The following is a 15,903-nucleotide window of genomic DNA, read 5'->3' on the forward strand; positions in this document are numbered from 1 at the left end:
CTCATTGCCCTGGCTGCTTCTTTCTCATGTATGTTGAGGTTTTTCCCCTCCCTTAAATCATGGTGAGTTTCATGTGATAATTGTGGGCTGTTGCCTTTCCTATTTCAGCTATTTTTCCTGTCTTCCTATTTCAGGCACCCTCACACAAATTGTTCTAACTCAGTCGGATCCAGTACTGAAGAAACCTGGAGAATCTCACAAACTCAGCTGTGCTGTCACTGGGTTTAATGTTAACAGCTACTATATGGACTGGGTTCGGCAAAAATCTGGAAAAGGGTTGGAATGGCTTGTTCACTACGATAAAGCTGCGAGCTCTTATTATTCCCCTACAATCCAAGGGCGATTCACAGCCTCAACGGACAGCACCAACTTCTATCTGCAAATGAACAACCTGAACGCAAAAGACACGGCTGTCTATTACTGTGCGAGACACACAGTGAGTGCAATCCCACTAGACCTCAGACAAAAACATTTCATTTTGTGAAAAATAACCAGAGGGGGCACCAAATGGCAACAAACCAGAAAGCCACAAACCAGAAATGATCAATGGTCCACTGATTTCATTTACTAGCCACACTCCAGTCTTCCATGAGTTGCTCAAATATTGTCTGCTGCAAAAGAACAGCTCTGAGATTGTGCCCTCTCCTCATTTTCCCCATTTGTGCCTTTCTCTGAGAGAGCTTGTCATCTTCCTTCTAAGACAAAGTACATTTTCGTTTAACTATGTCTAGGAAGGCAGTTTTTGTAGTGAACTTTTTCTCATTATATTTTGTGCTGTTGTAGACTGCAGGCACTCATTAGGCTGCAATTGTGGATGTTCTGTTAAGGCCTTCTCATGAAGATTTGTATGCCTAGGTCAGTGATGGTCATAGCTGCCAAGTTATCCCTTTTTTTTAAGGGAAATTCCCTTATGCTGAATAGACTTCCTCATGAGAAAAGGGAAAACTTGGCAGCTATGGTGATGGTGAACCTATGACATGCGTGTCAGACGATACACGCAGAGCCCTCACTGCTGGCACGCCCCCCATCGGCCCATTCACACTGTTGTAGCTGTTGTCCCCCCCCCCCAATTTGTTCTCCCACTCCTCCTCATGCTACAGCTTGTCTCCGCTGTTAAAACCTGGATCCTTTTTTGTTCTTGTTGTTGCTGCTGGTAGCCAGAGATTGGTTTTTAACCCTTTCTGTGCTGTTTTTTCTGGTGCTTTGGCAACCTATGATTGGGTGTAACAGTGTTTGTTTTTTAACCCATTCTGTGCTTTTTTGAGGTGCTTTGGCAGACTATGTCAGTGCTGTGTGTTAGTTCCAGCGGAGGTATTATTCGCCATTTATTTCTGTTCTCTTTCCCTCCAAAAAAGCACAGTAGCTTTGGGGTATCCCCCCCCCAAAGCAAAGCAACTTTTGCACCCCCCCAAAAAAACCTCCAAAACTTTGGTCAGCAGCTCCCCAAAAAAAGCTCAACAACTCGGGCACTTTGTGATAAATAAGGGGTTTTTTGGTTTGGTTTGGTTAAATAATTAGTTTTTTTATTTATTAAATACAGTTATATATTACAATTATTCATTTTTGTTATTTAAACTATAAATATCGTGAAATTATATATATTTTTCTCGAAGTGACACACCACCCGAGTTATGCTCGGTTTTTTGGCAAATTTTGACACACCAAGCTCAAAAGGTTGCCCATCACTGGCCTAGGTAGATTGATTATGGGGAGGTATGGCATAACCTAACCCCTACAGATACCAACCAATGAAGATGTCCATTCTGCACAATGCAAAATTGGTCCTTTAGTGTGGTGGCTCCTGCCCTTTGGAACTCCTCGACCTTGTATGTCAGACAAAAACATTCTCCATTGCCTTTTCAGCAATTGCTAAAGACATTCCTCCTTCCTTAAACATTCTAAATTGAGGTATTGATTGCTGCTGGTAAGATTAATGTACAATAATTGATTTGAGATGTATATATGTGCTTTCTTAGCCAGGAGTCCTGGAGCAGAAGACACTTGGTTGAATGGGGTCACAATGGAGTGCATCACCCAAATCCACTCAGCTGGAGAAATGTCATCCTATCTGAGCTGCCCGGGTGCAGCAGGAATCCAGCTGGCAGAATAATAATAATAATAATAATAATAATAATAATAATAATAATAATTTATTATTTATACCCCGACCATCTGGCTGAGTTTCCCCAGCCACTCTGGGCGGCTTCCAACAGAAATATTAAAATACACTAAAATACACCAGAACTAAGCCTGGAGGCTCTAAAGTTGGTATAAGGACCCCCAAAGGGCTGTTCTGGGGGTTATAGCAAGGCTAGGACAAGACAGAAAGTGGAGGCCTAGTCTCAATTTTTATTCCATTTGAAGCAGTCTGGTGCACATTTTTTTATTTGTTTAACAAAATCTACTGTTATTTTTTTTATCATTTTGTAGATTACCTATGTTGCCCATCCAGTTTGATAGATTTGTTAATGTGCATTCTATGTAATCTGTGGCATAGATGTTTTAAATGTGCACTTGATGACAAGGCAAGATATATGATTCCATATTACATTGGTTCCTCCCTTCTTATATTTGCTGATATATGCAAATCTCCAATAAGTAGTGTCCTTCTTAAGCCTTCAAAGCCTCGCACCTCACCCAGACTTCCTGCAACCGCACATTACATCTCTTTCTGATCCAGACTATCCACCATTATGCTCCCTTTACTGCCAGTGCTCATTGCCCTGGCTGCTTCTTTCTCATGTATGTTGAGGTCTTTCCCCTCCCTTAATTCATGGTGAGTTTCATGTCATAACTATGGGCTGTTGCTTTTCCTATTTAAGCTATTTTTCCCGACTTCCTATTTCAGGCACCCTCACACAAATTGTTCTAACTCAGTCGGATCCAGTACTGAAGAAACCTGGAGAATCTCACAAACTCACCTGTGCTGTCACTGGGTTTGATGTTAACAGCTACAATATGGACTGGGTCCGGCAAAAACCTGGAAAAGGGTTGGAATGGCTTGTTCTCTATTATAAACCTGGGAGCTCTTATTATTCCCCTACAATCCAAGGGCGATTCACAGCCTCTAAGGACAGCTCCAACTTTTATCTGCAAATGAACAACCTGAAAGCAGAAGACACAGCGGTCTATTACTGTGCGAGAGACACAGTGAGTGAGATTCCACTAGACCTCAGACAAAAATCCTTCACTGCATTTCATTTTGTGACAAATAACCAGAGGGGGCACCAAAGGGCAAAAAACCAGAAAGCCACAAACCAGAAATGATCAAAGGTCCACCGATTTCAGTTACTAGCCACACTCCAGTCTGCAATGAGTTGCTATTATATTGTCTGACGCAAAGAACAGCTCTGAGAAAGTGCCCTCTGCTCACTTTCCCCACCTGTGCCTTTCTCTGAGAGAGCTTGTCAGCTTCCTTCCAAGACAAAATATATTTTCCTTTAACAATGTCTAGGAAGACCGTCTTTCTAGGTTTTTCTCATGACATTTTGTGCTGTTGGAAACTGAATCCACTCATTAGGCTGCAGTTGTGGATGTTCTGTTAAGGCCTTCTGATGCAGATTTGTAGGCCTAGGTAGATTGATTGAGGGGAGGTAGGGCATAACCTAAGCGCTGCAGATACCAACCAATGATTATGTCTATTCTGCACAATGCATAATTGGTCCTTTAGTGTGGCGGCTCCTGCCCTTTGGAACTCCTCACAATTGTATGTCAGACAAACACCTTCTCTACATAGCTGCCAAGTTTTCACTTTTCTCGCGAGGAAGCCTATTCAGCATGAGGGAAAATCCCTGTAAAAAAGGGATAACTTGGCAGCTATGCTTCTGTATTGTCTTTTCAACAATTGCTAAAGACATTCCTCCTTCATCAAACAGTCTAAATTGAGGCATCTATCCCAACTGATAACGATATTGGACAAGAAATGATTTGAGGAGTATATAAGTGCTTTTTAGCTGGCAGTCCTGGAGCAGAAGACACTAGGATGAATGGGGACACAATGGAGCGCATCACCCAAATCCCCTCAGCTGGAGAAATGTCATCCTATCAGAGCTGCCTGGGTGCAGCATGAATCCAGCTGTCTGAACTGAACCTGGAGGATATAAGGCTGGCAAAATGGCCCCCAAATAGCTGTTCTAGGGGAAATGGCAAGGTCAGGACCTTACTGGAAGGAGGGACCTAGTCTCATTTTTTATTCCATTTGAACCAGACTGATACATATAATCTTCTTTTTTAAACCATATCTACAGTACTGTCCTTTAAACAAAAAAATCATTGTATAGATTAACTATGTTACCCTGCTAGTTACGTTTTGTTAGAATGCATTTTTTTAATAATCCGTGGCATAGATGTTTTAAATGCACACTTGAAGAAAAGGCCAGAGATGTGGAATCCATATTAATATACTCCCTTCTTATATTCGCTGATATATGCAAAGCTGCAAAAAGGAGTGTTCCACTTAAGTCTTCAAAGTCTTCACACCTCACACCTACTTCCTGCAACGGCACATTAAGCCTCTGATCCAGCCTATCCCACCATTATGCTCCCTTTTCTGCCAGTGCTCATTGCGCTGGCTGCTTCTTTCTCATGTATGTTGAGGTCTTTTCCCTCCGTTAATTCATTGTGAGTTTCATGTGATAACTGTGTGCTGCTGTTTTTCCCATTTCAGCTCTTATTCCTGCTTTCCTGTTCGAGGCACCCTCACACAAATTGTTCTGACCCAGTCGGATCCAGTACTGAAGAAACCTGGAGAATCTCACAAACTCGCCTGTGCTGTCACTGGATTTAGTGTTAACAGCTACTATATGGGCTGGCTCCGACAAAAACCTGGAAAAGGATTGGAATGGCTTGTTCTCTACTATAAAGCTGGGAGTGATTATAGGTATTCCCCTACAATCCAAGGGCGATTCACAGCCTCAACGGACAGCTCAAACTTCTTTCTGCAAATGAACAACCTGAACGCTGAAGACACGGCTGTCTATTACTGTGCGAGACACACAGTGAGTGAGATTCCACTAGACCTCAGACAAAAACCCTTCACTGCATTTCATTTTGTGACAAATAACCAGAGGGGGCAGCAGAGGGCAACAAACCAGAAATGATCAATGGTCCAGCAGGAATCCAGCTGGCTGAACTGAGTCTGGAGTCTCTGATGTTGGTATAAGGACCCCCAAAGGGCTGTTCTGGGGGTTATAGCAAGGCTAGGACAAGACAGAAAGTGGAGGCCTAGTCTCAATTTTCATTCCATTTGAAGCAGTCCGATATATATATATATATATTATTTGTTTAACAAAATCTACTGTTATTTTTTTCCCATTTTGTAGATTACTTATGTTACCCATCTAGTTTGATAGATTTGTTAATGTGCATTCTATGTAATCCGTGGCATAGATGTTTTAAATGTGCACTTGATGAAAAGGCAAGATATATGATTCCACATTACATTGGTTCATCCCTTCTTATATTTTCTGATTTATGCAAATCTGCAAAAAGTAGGGTCCTCCTTAAGCCTTCAAAGCCTCGCACCTCACCCAGACTTCCTGCAGCGGCACATTAAGTCTCTGATCCAGACTATCTCACCATTATGCTGTCTTTTCTGCCAGTGCTCATTGCCCTGGCTGCTTCTTTTCCATGTATGTTAAGATCTTTCTCCTCCTTAATTCATTGTGGGTTTCATGTGATAACTGTGGGCTGTTGTTTTTCCTATTTCAGCTATTTTTTCCTGCCTTCCTATTTCAGGCACCCTCACACAAATTGTTCTAACTCAGTCACTTCCAGTAGTGAAGAAACCTGGAGAATCTCACAAACTCAGCTGTGCTGTCACTGGGTTTAATGTTAACAGCTACAATATGCACTGGGTCCGGCAAAAACCTGGAAAAGGGTTGGAATGGCTTGTTCTCTACTATAAAGCTGGGAGCTCTTATTACTCCCCTACAATCCAAGGGCGATTCATAGCCTCAACTGACAGCTCCAACTTCTATCTGCAAATGAACAACCTGAAAGCAGAAGACTCAGCGGTCTATTACTGTGCGAGAGACACAGTGAGTGAGATCCCACTAGACCTCAGACAAAAACATTTCATTTTGTGAAAAATAACCAGAGGGGGCAGCAGAGGGCAAGAAACCAGAAAGCCACAAACCAGAAATTACCGATGGTCCACCGATTTCATTTTTTGACCATGCTCCAGTCTGCAATGAGTTGCTCTAATATTGTCAGATGCAAAAGAACAGCTCTGTGACAAGCACAGGGACTAGGCTGGTTCATACAGTAGAGGTGGTCCTTAAGGCCTTGAGGTCCTGAGCCATGAGGTGTTATAGATCAGCACCTGCACTTTGAATTAGGCCCGGAAACTAATTGGTAGCCAGTGCAGTTGAGCCAGGATCAATCCTTAGTCCATTCAGATTGGTCTGATATGTATATTGGGTTCCCCCCCCCTTTAAAATCACCTACTGTTTTATTATTAAAAACATATACAAAGATTTCATGGATCATCTAATATAGGTAGCAATTTGGGTTTGATAATTTTGTTAATGTGCATCCATCGAATCTATGTCATAGATGTTTTAAGGGCACACTTGATGTGAAGGCAAGATGTGTAGCATTTGGATTCCGTATTAATACTCTCCCTTCTTATGTTCACTGATTTATGCAAAGCTACAAGAAATTGGCCCTCCTACTTAAGCCCCCAAAGCCTCAAGCCTCACCCAGACTTCCTGGAACAGCGCATTAAGTCCCTTTCAGAGCCAGAGCATTGCATCACTATGCCATCTTTATTGCCAATGCTTATTGCACTGGCTGCCTCTTCCTCATGTGCGTTGCACTTTATGTCTACATCTTATTCCTTCCTTCATTTAATGTGGGTTTCATGTGGGCTGTTGCTTTTTCTAGCTCATCTATTTCCCGCTTCCAATTCCAGGTGTCCTCACACAGATAGTTCTGACGCAGTCGGACCCAGTATTGAAGAAACCTGGAGAATCCCATAAACTCACCTGTGCTGTTACTGGATTTGATGTTAATAGAGAAGTTATGGAGTGGGTCCGGCAAAAACCTGGAAAAGGATTGAAATGGCTTGCTGAGTAGTATACTCGTGGGACCAATTATTATTCCCCTGCAATCCAAGGGCGATTCACAGCCTCAGCGGACAGCTCCAACCTCTATCTGCAAATGAACAACCTGAACACAGAAGACACGGCTGTCTATTACTGTGCGAGAAGCACAGTGAGTGAGATCCCACTAGACCTCAGACAAAAACCCTTCACTGCATTTAATTTTGTGACAAATAACCAGAGGGGGCACCAAAGGGCACCAAACCAGAAAGCCACAAACCACAAATGATCAATGGTCCACCGATTTCATTTACTGGCCACACTCCAGTCTGCAGTGAGTTGCTCTAATATTGTCTGATGCAAAAGAACAGCTCTGAGACAGTGCCCTCCCCTTATTTCCCTCATCTGTGCCTTTCTCTTATAGAGCTTGTCAGCTTCCTTCCAAGACAAAATACATTCTATACATTTTTCTTTAACAATGTCTAGGAAGGCCATTTCTCTAATGCAGTTTTCTCATGATATTTTGTGCTGTTGGAGATTGAAGGCACATTAGGCTGCAATTGTGGATGTTGTGCTAAGGCCTTCTCATGCAGATTTCTACGCCTAGTTAGATTAGTTGAGGGGAGGTAGGACATAACCTAACTTCTGCAGATAGCAACCAATGAGGTTGCCCCTTCTGCACAATACAGGTTTGGTCCTTTAGTTAAAGGTAGGTAGTCGTGTTGGTCTGTCGTAGTTGAAACAAAATTCAAAAATTCCTTCCAGTAGCACCTTAGAGACCAGCCAAGTTTGTTATTGGTATGAGCTTTCGTGTGCATGCAAAAGTGTCTGAAGAAGTATCTGAAGAAGTGAACGCTCATACCTACAACAAACTTATTTGGTCTCTAAGTTGCTACTGGAAGGAATTTTTTTTTTAATTTTGTTTGGTCCTTTAGTGGGGCGGCCCCTACCTTTTGAAACTCCTCACCATTATATATCAGACAAGCAACTTCTCTATTGTCTATTGAGCAATTGCTGAAGATATTCCTCCTTCATCAATAGGGTTGCCAGACTCAATAGAGGACAGGACTTCTGTGCCTTTAATTGTCCTGCTCTCTTTCGAGTCTGGAAACCTTAAAGAGAAACCAGCAGACCCTTTGTTTTATTTCCAAGCAAAGGGTCTGCTGGTTTCTCTTTAAGGTTTCCAGACTCAAAAGAGAGCAGGGCAATTAAAGGCACAGAAGTCCTGTCCTCTATTGAGTCTGGCAACTCTATTCATCATTCTACATTGAGCTATTTATCCCAACTGGAAACATTATTGGACATTAATTGATTTGAAGTGTTTGTGTGCTTTCATAGAAGCAGAATACAATGGGGTGAATGAGACCAGCCAGAAAGCAGCGCGTCTCCCAAATCCACTCAGTTGAGACATGGCATCCTATCTAAGCAGCCCAGGTGCAGCAGAAATCCAGGTGGCTGAAATGAGCCTCAATTATCTAAATCTGGCATAAGGACCCCCAAATAACCATTCTAGGGGACATGGCAAGGTCAGGACAAGACAGGAAGGAGAGATCTAGTGTCAATTTTTATTCCATTTGAACCAGTCATTTTACACATATTCTTTTTTTTATTTTTTAAGAAAATCTACTGTTCTTTTTTAAAAATAATTTTGCAGAGTGCCTATGTTACCCATCTAGTTTGATACGTTTGTTAATGTGCATTCTATGTAATCCGTGGCATAGATGTTTTAAATGTGCACTTGATGAAAAGGCAAGATATATGATTCCATATTACATTGGTTCCTCCCTTCTTATATTCGCTGATTTATGCAAAGTTGCAGAAAGTAGTGTCCTCCTTAAGCCTTCAAAGCTTCGCACCTCACCCAGACTTTCTGCAACAGCACATTAAGTCTCTTTCTGATCCAGACGATCCCACCATTATGCTGTCTTTACTGCCAATTCTCATTGCACTGGCTGCCTCTTTCTCATGTATGTTGAGATCTTGCTCCTTCCTTAATTCATTGTGGGTTTCATGTGATAACTGTGGGCTGTTGCTTTTCCTATTTCAGCTATTTTTCCCTGCCTTCCTATTCCAGGCACCCTCACACAAATTGCTTTGACCCAGTTGGATCCAGTACTGAAGAAACCGGAAGAATCTCACAAACTCAGCTGTGCTGTCACTGGGTTTAATGTTAACAGCTACTATATGGACTGGGTCCGACAAAAACCTGGAAAAGGGTTGGAATGGCTTGTTCACTACTATAAAGCTGGGAGCTCTTATTATTCCCCTACAATCCAAGGGCGATTCACAGCCTCAACTGACAGCTCCAACTTCTATCTGCAAATGAACAGCCTGAAAGCAGAAGACACAGCAATCTATTACTGTGCGAGACACACAGTGAGTGAGATCCCACTAGACCTCAGACAAAAACATTTCATTTTGTGACAAATAACCAGAGGGGGCACCAAAGGGCCATGAACTACGGTAGAAAAACTAGTTACAGAACATACAAGGATCAACTATCCACAGCCTTCATTCTTTGGCTTATCTTCTGCCTATGGTGAATTGCTCCAGTTTTCTTGTTCCAGTAGAAAACAGCAGTTCTGAAACATTCAAGGCAGCCAATACTTATGTGCCCACTAGGGTGATGACTTTTTTACAACCTCATTTCCCTGTATCATAATTTGATGAGCTTTCATTAAAGATTAGATAAAATCTTACTTTCAAGGAGATTTGTTTAAAAAAAACCTCATGCACAAAATTATTTTAAAATTTTATTTATCAGTTTTTTGACCATTTTTGAAGTCACTGGTCACTGAAAGCAGATATAAACTGAACCCAAGCTTTAGAGTCACATATATACAACATTATATAGGGTCATCAAACACACAAGGAAACTTTTTTAAGCTGTGGTAACAGTATAGACGTCGCTAGAGGACGATGTTTTGCTACCTCTCCTGTAGGTTCTTTTCCCAGCATGCCCGGTAGGGTCTGCTGGCTGAGTTTTGAGGTCCCAGAAAGGGGCTTTTACCTTGTGCAGGTGTGAGATTTGTATACCCTATGTTGCTAAGAACACTCCCCATGGTGGAATGTGGTGTTGTGTCCAAATTTGATACAATATATATATAGAATTATTAATACAATTTTATGAAATGGTAAAACGGCATACAAAATTTTTTAAAAAACAGTTTGTGCATGACCTTTTTAAATATTTCAGTGGAATGTACCTCATTTTAGTCATTAACAGGCAAAAGTTCATCCGTTTGTGCTACAGGAAATAATTTTCGAGATTTTTTTTTGAAAAAGTCATCACCTTAGTGCCCACCATATTACCACAACTAGTACCCTGTCCTCTCCTTTCTACACTCCCAATTGTACATACAATCCTTCCTTGCCACCTGCAGTAATCAGAGGTGGATAAAGGTACCAATTATTCCTCTTCTTTCCCTCTCCTCCCTCATATAAATGAACAGTTCTCTTTTCTCTCGCATTCTTCTATTCTACAGTCTTCTTCCTCACCCTCTCACATCCAAGCAATTCCTCCTCTCTCACACTTTCTTGCATTTTCCACAGTTCCCTCCCCTCTACTCCCTCCCTCACACTTTTATTCCCTGCTCTCTCCACTTCTTTTCTTCCCTTCCTCCTCATCCTTTGACCCTTTGCTGACCATAATGGAAACACGAATGCTCCTAAGTAGCTGCTCCTTTGAGATCAAAATGTGGCACAAGCACAATATTGTAGCATTATTATTATTATTATTATTATTATTATTATTATTATTATTACAACCCAGTAACTCAGCAGTGGAGGTCAAGATGGAGAAAATCTCCACAGCTACCATGTATTTTCCCTTGGTACTTAGGTAGGTTAAAAAAAAGGACAGCAAAACACTGCAAAACATCAACACGCTGAAGGTGTTGGCATCATTGAATAAATGGTGGACTGAAAATGGAGAACGGGAGGTGTTAGCATACTTCGAATTTGAAGTGAAGTGAATGGGATTATATGGAGAGTTTTCCCAGTTCCATTTGGCCATGTTGGCAAGCTAATTATTCTCTATATTCTCATTCTCTAAAACCTTTATTGAAATTGGATGCTGGGGTAGGGTGATCCATTTTAGGGGAGGAAACTTAATTTTTGCAAATTTCTTCAATGAGGGGGTTTCTGGGTGTGAGAAATATCCACCCTTAGAGAATAATATGCCCAATCAGGTTACTCTGTCATCCACTGTGGGGATTGGAGCAAATAGATTCAACACTTTCAGAGTTCCCAGCTTCTGTGCCATGTTCTATGCACCTTGTATAAATCAAAGCCATTTATTTCCCTCATATTATTTCCAATGAGATATTATTACCGTGTTTTCCCCTTTTTAAGACACCGTCTTATTCTTTTTTTTACTCAAAAAAACACACGGTGTCTTATTTTCAGGGGATGTCTTGTACCTTAAGGCCTCCTCGGAGGGGCAGGCAGCTGGCTGGGGTGCTGCTGGGCGCTCTGTGCGGCGCTGCAGCAGCAGCTGGGTCCAGGCACCAAGGCAGCAGGCCGCTGGCTCAGTGCTTCGTCCGGCGCTGCGGAGCGCTCCTCTCTGCAGCTGCCGGTTCCGGTGGCAGGGCGGCAGGCAAAAAAACCCAAACCAAAGAGGCCAGGCCGCTGCACTCCGCCCAGCGCTGCAGGGCGCTCCGAGCCCTCGGCGCTGCGGAGCGCTCCTCTCTGCAGCTGCCGGTTCCAGTGGCGGGGCGGCAGGCAAAACAAAAAACAAAAAGAGGCCAGGCCGCTGTGCTCCGCCCAGCGCTGCAGGGCGCTCCGAGCGCTTGGTGCTGCGGAGCGCTCCTCTTTGCAGCTGCCGGTTCCGGTGGCGGGGCGGCAGGCAAAAAAGGAAAAAAAAGAGGCCAGGCCGCTGTGCTCCGCCTGGCGCTGCGGAGCGCTCCGCTCTGCAGCCGCCGGTTCCAGTGGCAGGGCGGCAGGCCGCCTCGGGCAGGCAAAAAAAGAGAGGCCAGGCTGCTGGCTCGGGCGCGCGGAGCACCCCGAGCCTCTGAGAGCCAGCAGGACGAGGAGGAGGCTTGCCGGGTCGTCGCCCAGCAGCGCGCGCAGAGCGCCCCGAGCCTCTGAGAGCCAGCAGGACGAGGAGGAGGCTTGCCGGGTCGTCGCCCAGCAGCGCGCGCGGAGCGCCCCGAGCCTCTGAGAGCCAGCAGGACGAGGAGGAGGCTTGCCGGGTCGTCGCCCAGCAGCGCGCGCGGAGCGCCCCGAGCCTCTGAGAGCCAGCAGGACGAGGAGGAGGCTTGCCGGGTCGTCGCCCAGCAGCGCGCGCGGAGCGCCCCGAGCCTCTGAGAGCCAGCAGGACGAGGAGGAGGCTTGCCGGGTCGTCGCCCAGCAGCGCGCGCGGAGCGCCCCGAGCCTCTGGGATTGTTGTTGCTGCTGCTGGCTGCCGGAGGCTCGGGGCGCTCCGCGCGCGCTGCTGGGCGACGACCCGGCAAGCCTCCTCCTCGTCCTGCTGGCTCTCAGAGGCTCGGGGCGCTCCGCGCGCGCTGCTGGGCGACGACCCGGCAAGCCTCCTCCTCGTCCTGCTGGCTCTCAGAGGCTCGGGGCGCTCCGCGCGCGCTGCTGGGCGACGACCCGGCAAGCCTCCTCCTCGTCCTGCTGGCTCTCAGAGGCTCGGGGCGCTCCGCGCGCGCTGCTGGGCGACGACCCGGCAAGCCTCCTCCTCGTCCTGCTGGCTCTCAGAGGCTCGGGGTGCTCCGCGCGCCCGAGCCAGCAGCCTGGCCTCTCTTTTTTTGCCTGCCCGAGGCGGCCTGCCGCCCCGCCACTGGAACCGGTGGCTTGCTCGCAGAGGCTCGGGGTGCTCCGCGCGCACTGCTGGATGCCGACCTGGCAAGCCGCCTCCTGCTCTTGCCTGCTCCCAGAGGCTCAGGGCACTGCTTTTCTATACTCTTGCCGCGGCCAGCGTGCTGGGTCCCGCTGGCTGGCTGGGGCACTCAGCGGTCTCGCTCCTCGGAGGTATGGCTTATTTTCAGGGTATGGCTTTTATTTCCTAAACGCTTAAAATCCTGCTATGGCTTATATAATGACTACGTCTTAAAATAGGGGAAACACGGTATATTGCATGCTTGTGTTTTAGTCTGTAAACTGGCCTGTGATCTCTTGATGAAGGGTGGAATAATAATAATAATAATAATAATAATAATAATAATAATAATAAGCAAGACCCAAATAAGAAAGATGAACTGTTTTTCTTCCTCACACATCCCCTTAGGAGTTCAGAGTAAAACAGATTGATAAATATATTATTGTTCTGTTGTTTTCTTTTAAAGAACTCTACCTTCTGCTATACTTTTCATAGGTGTGTATATAAACACACCTATGTAATTCAAGTAATCATATGGGTTTCTTACATTTGTTGAGGTGCATGTAATCCAATCTATGTCACAATTGTTTTAGGCATGCATTAGAAAAGTATGTGAAAAGTTTTGATCTTATTAATACACTCTCTTCCAACGCTCACCGATTTATGCAAACCCATGAGAATGATGAGTTCCAACCATACTTAAACCCTCAAAGCCTCTCACTTCACATAGACTTCCTGGCAAGGCGCACAGGGTCCTTTGGAAACCCAGTATGCAGTCTTTCTTTCCCATGCTTATTGCACTTGCTGCCTCTTCCTCGTGTGTGTTGGGCTTTCCATTCTATTCCTTCCTTCACTCAGTCTGGGTTTTATAATGGGTTTTTATATGACAGCTATTTCTTCTTCCTCTTTCCCTCATTCCAGGTGGCCTCACACAGAGAATTCTGACCCAGTCAGAATCTACAGCATTGAAGAAACCTGGAGAATCCCATAAGTTGAACTGTTGGTGTCACTGGATTTGATACTGACAACTACTGGGTGGATTGGTTCCAACAAAAACCTGGAGAAAGATTGAAATGGCTTGTTCATGATGTACTCTATGGTTACACTGATTATTATTCCCCTACAATCTGAGGGTGATTCACAGCCTCTAAGGACACCTACACCTTCTATCTGCAAATGAACCGCCTGAAATCAGAAGACATAGTTGTCTACTACTGTGCAAAATTCACAGTGAGTGAGATCCCAGTACAGTCATACCTCGGTTTAAGTACGCCTTGGTTTGAGTACGCTTCAGTTTAAGTACTCCGTGGACCCGTCTGGAATGGGTTAATCCACTTTCCATTACTTTCAATGGGAAAGTTCGCTTCAGGTTAAGTATGCTTCAGGTTAAGTATGGCCTTCCAGAACCAATTACACTCATACTTCGGGTTAAGTACGCTTCAGGTTGAATACTCTGCGGACCCGTCTGGAACAGATTAATCCACTTTCCATTACTTTCAATGGGAAAGTTCGATTCAGGTTACGTACGCTTCAGGTTAAGTACGGACTTCCACAACCAATTACACTCATACTTCGGGTTAAGTATGCTTCAGGTTGAGTACTCTGTGGACCCGTCTGGAACGGATTAATCCACTTTCCGTTACTTTCAATGGGCAAGTTCGCTTCAGGTTAAGTACGCTTCAGGTTAAGTACAGACTTCCAGAACCAATTGTGTACTTAAACCGAGGTATCAATGTAGACCTCATACAAATACCCGTTCATTTGGTGACAAATCATCAAAAGAGATGACATCAAAGAGCCACAAACTAGAAAGGGTATGGTACAGAACAGATGCATAAAGGGGGGGGGGGCATATCAATGATCCACAGGTGTCATTCTTTGGCCAAGCTCCAACCTGCAGTGAACTGTTCCAAGATCTTCCTGTTCCAATGCTAAATATCCCTTCAGAGACAGTGTCCTTCCCCCATCTGTCCATTTCTCTCAGGCATCCCACCCAAAACAATGTGGCTAATACTGTATGTGCACTTTTTAATTGTACATTTTGAAACTGCACTTATTGTTGTATTTTAAAATGTTACCTGATAAATTTGTCTCTCCGCTTCTTTTGTTTTTCAGTTTGGTTGCAATAGTTAAAAATGAACAGTCTTAGCCTTCATTGTTAAATGATACTTTTATTTCTTGAATTTGTTCAAATATGTGACAAAAATGAAATGTATCTCAGCGGCTTTTGACACCATTGACCATAACATCCTTCTGGACCGTCTAGAGGGGTTGGGAGCTGGGGGCACTGTCATACAGTGGTTCCGCTCCTTCCTCCTGGGCCGTGTTCAGAAAGTGGTGGGGGGGATGAGTGTTCAGACCCCTGGGCTCTCACTTGTGGGGTGCCTCAGGGTTCTGTCCTCTCCCCCAAGCTTTTTAACATCTACATGCAGCCGCTGGGAGAGATCATCAGGGGGTTTGGGCTGGGTGTTCATCAGTATGTGGATGACACCCAGCTCTACCTCTCTTTCAAATCAGAACCAGTGAAGGCAGTGAAGGTCCTGTGTGAGTGCCTGGAGGCGGCTGAAGGATGGATGGCGGCTAACAGATTGAGATTGAATCCTGACAAGACAGAAGTACTGTTCATGGGGGACAGGAGGTGGGCAGGTGTGGAGGATTCCCTGGTCCTGAATGGGGTAACTGTGCCCCTGAAGGACCAGGTGCGCAGCCTGGGAGTCATTTTGGACTCACAGCTGTCCATGGAGGCGCAGGGCAATTCTGTGTCCAGGGCAGCTGTCTATCAGCTCCATCTGGTACGCAGGCTGAGACCCTACCTGCCTGCAGACTGTCTCGCCAGAGTGGTGCATGCTCTAGTTATCTCCCGCTTGGACTACTGCAATGCGCTCTACGTGGGGCTACCTTTGAAGGTGACTCGGAAACTACAACTAATCCAGAATGCGGCAGCTAGACTGGTGACTGGGAGCGGCCCCCGAGACCACATAACACCGGTCTTGAAAGATCTACATTGGCTCCCAGTATGTTTCCGAGCACAATTCAAAG

This window comes from Zootoca vivipara, chromosome 13, assembly GCF_963506605.1.
Source record: "Zootoca vivipara chromosome 13, rZooViv1.1, whole genome shotgun sequence".
Taxonomy (NCBI): domain Eukaryota; kingdom Metazoa; phylum Chordata; class Lepidosauria; order Squamata; family Lacertidae; genus Zootoca; species Zootoca vivipara.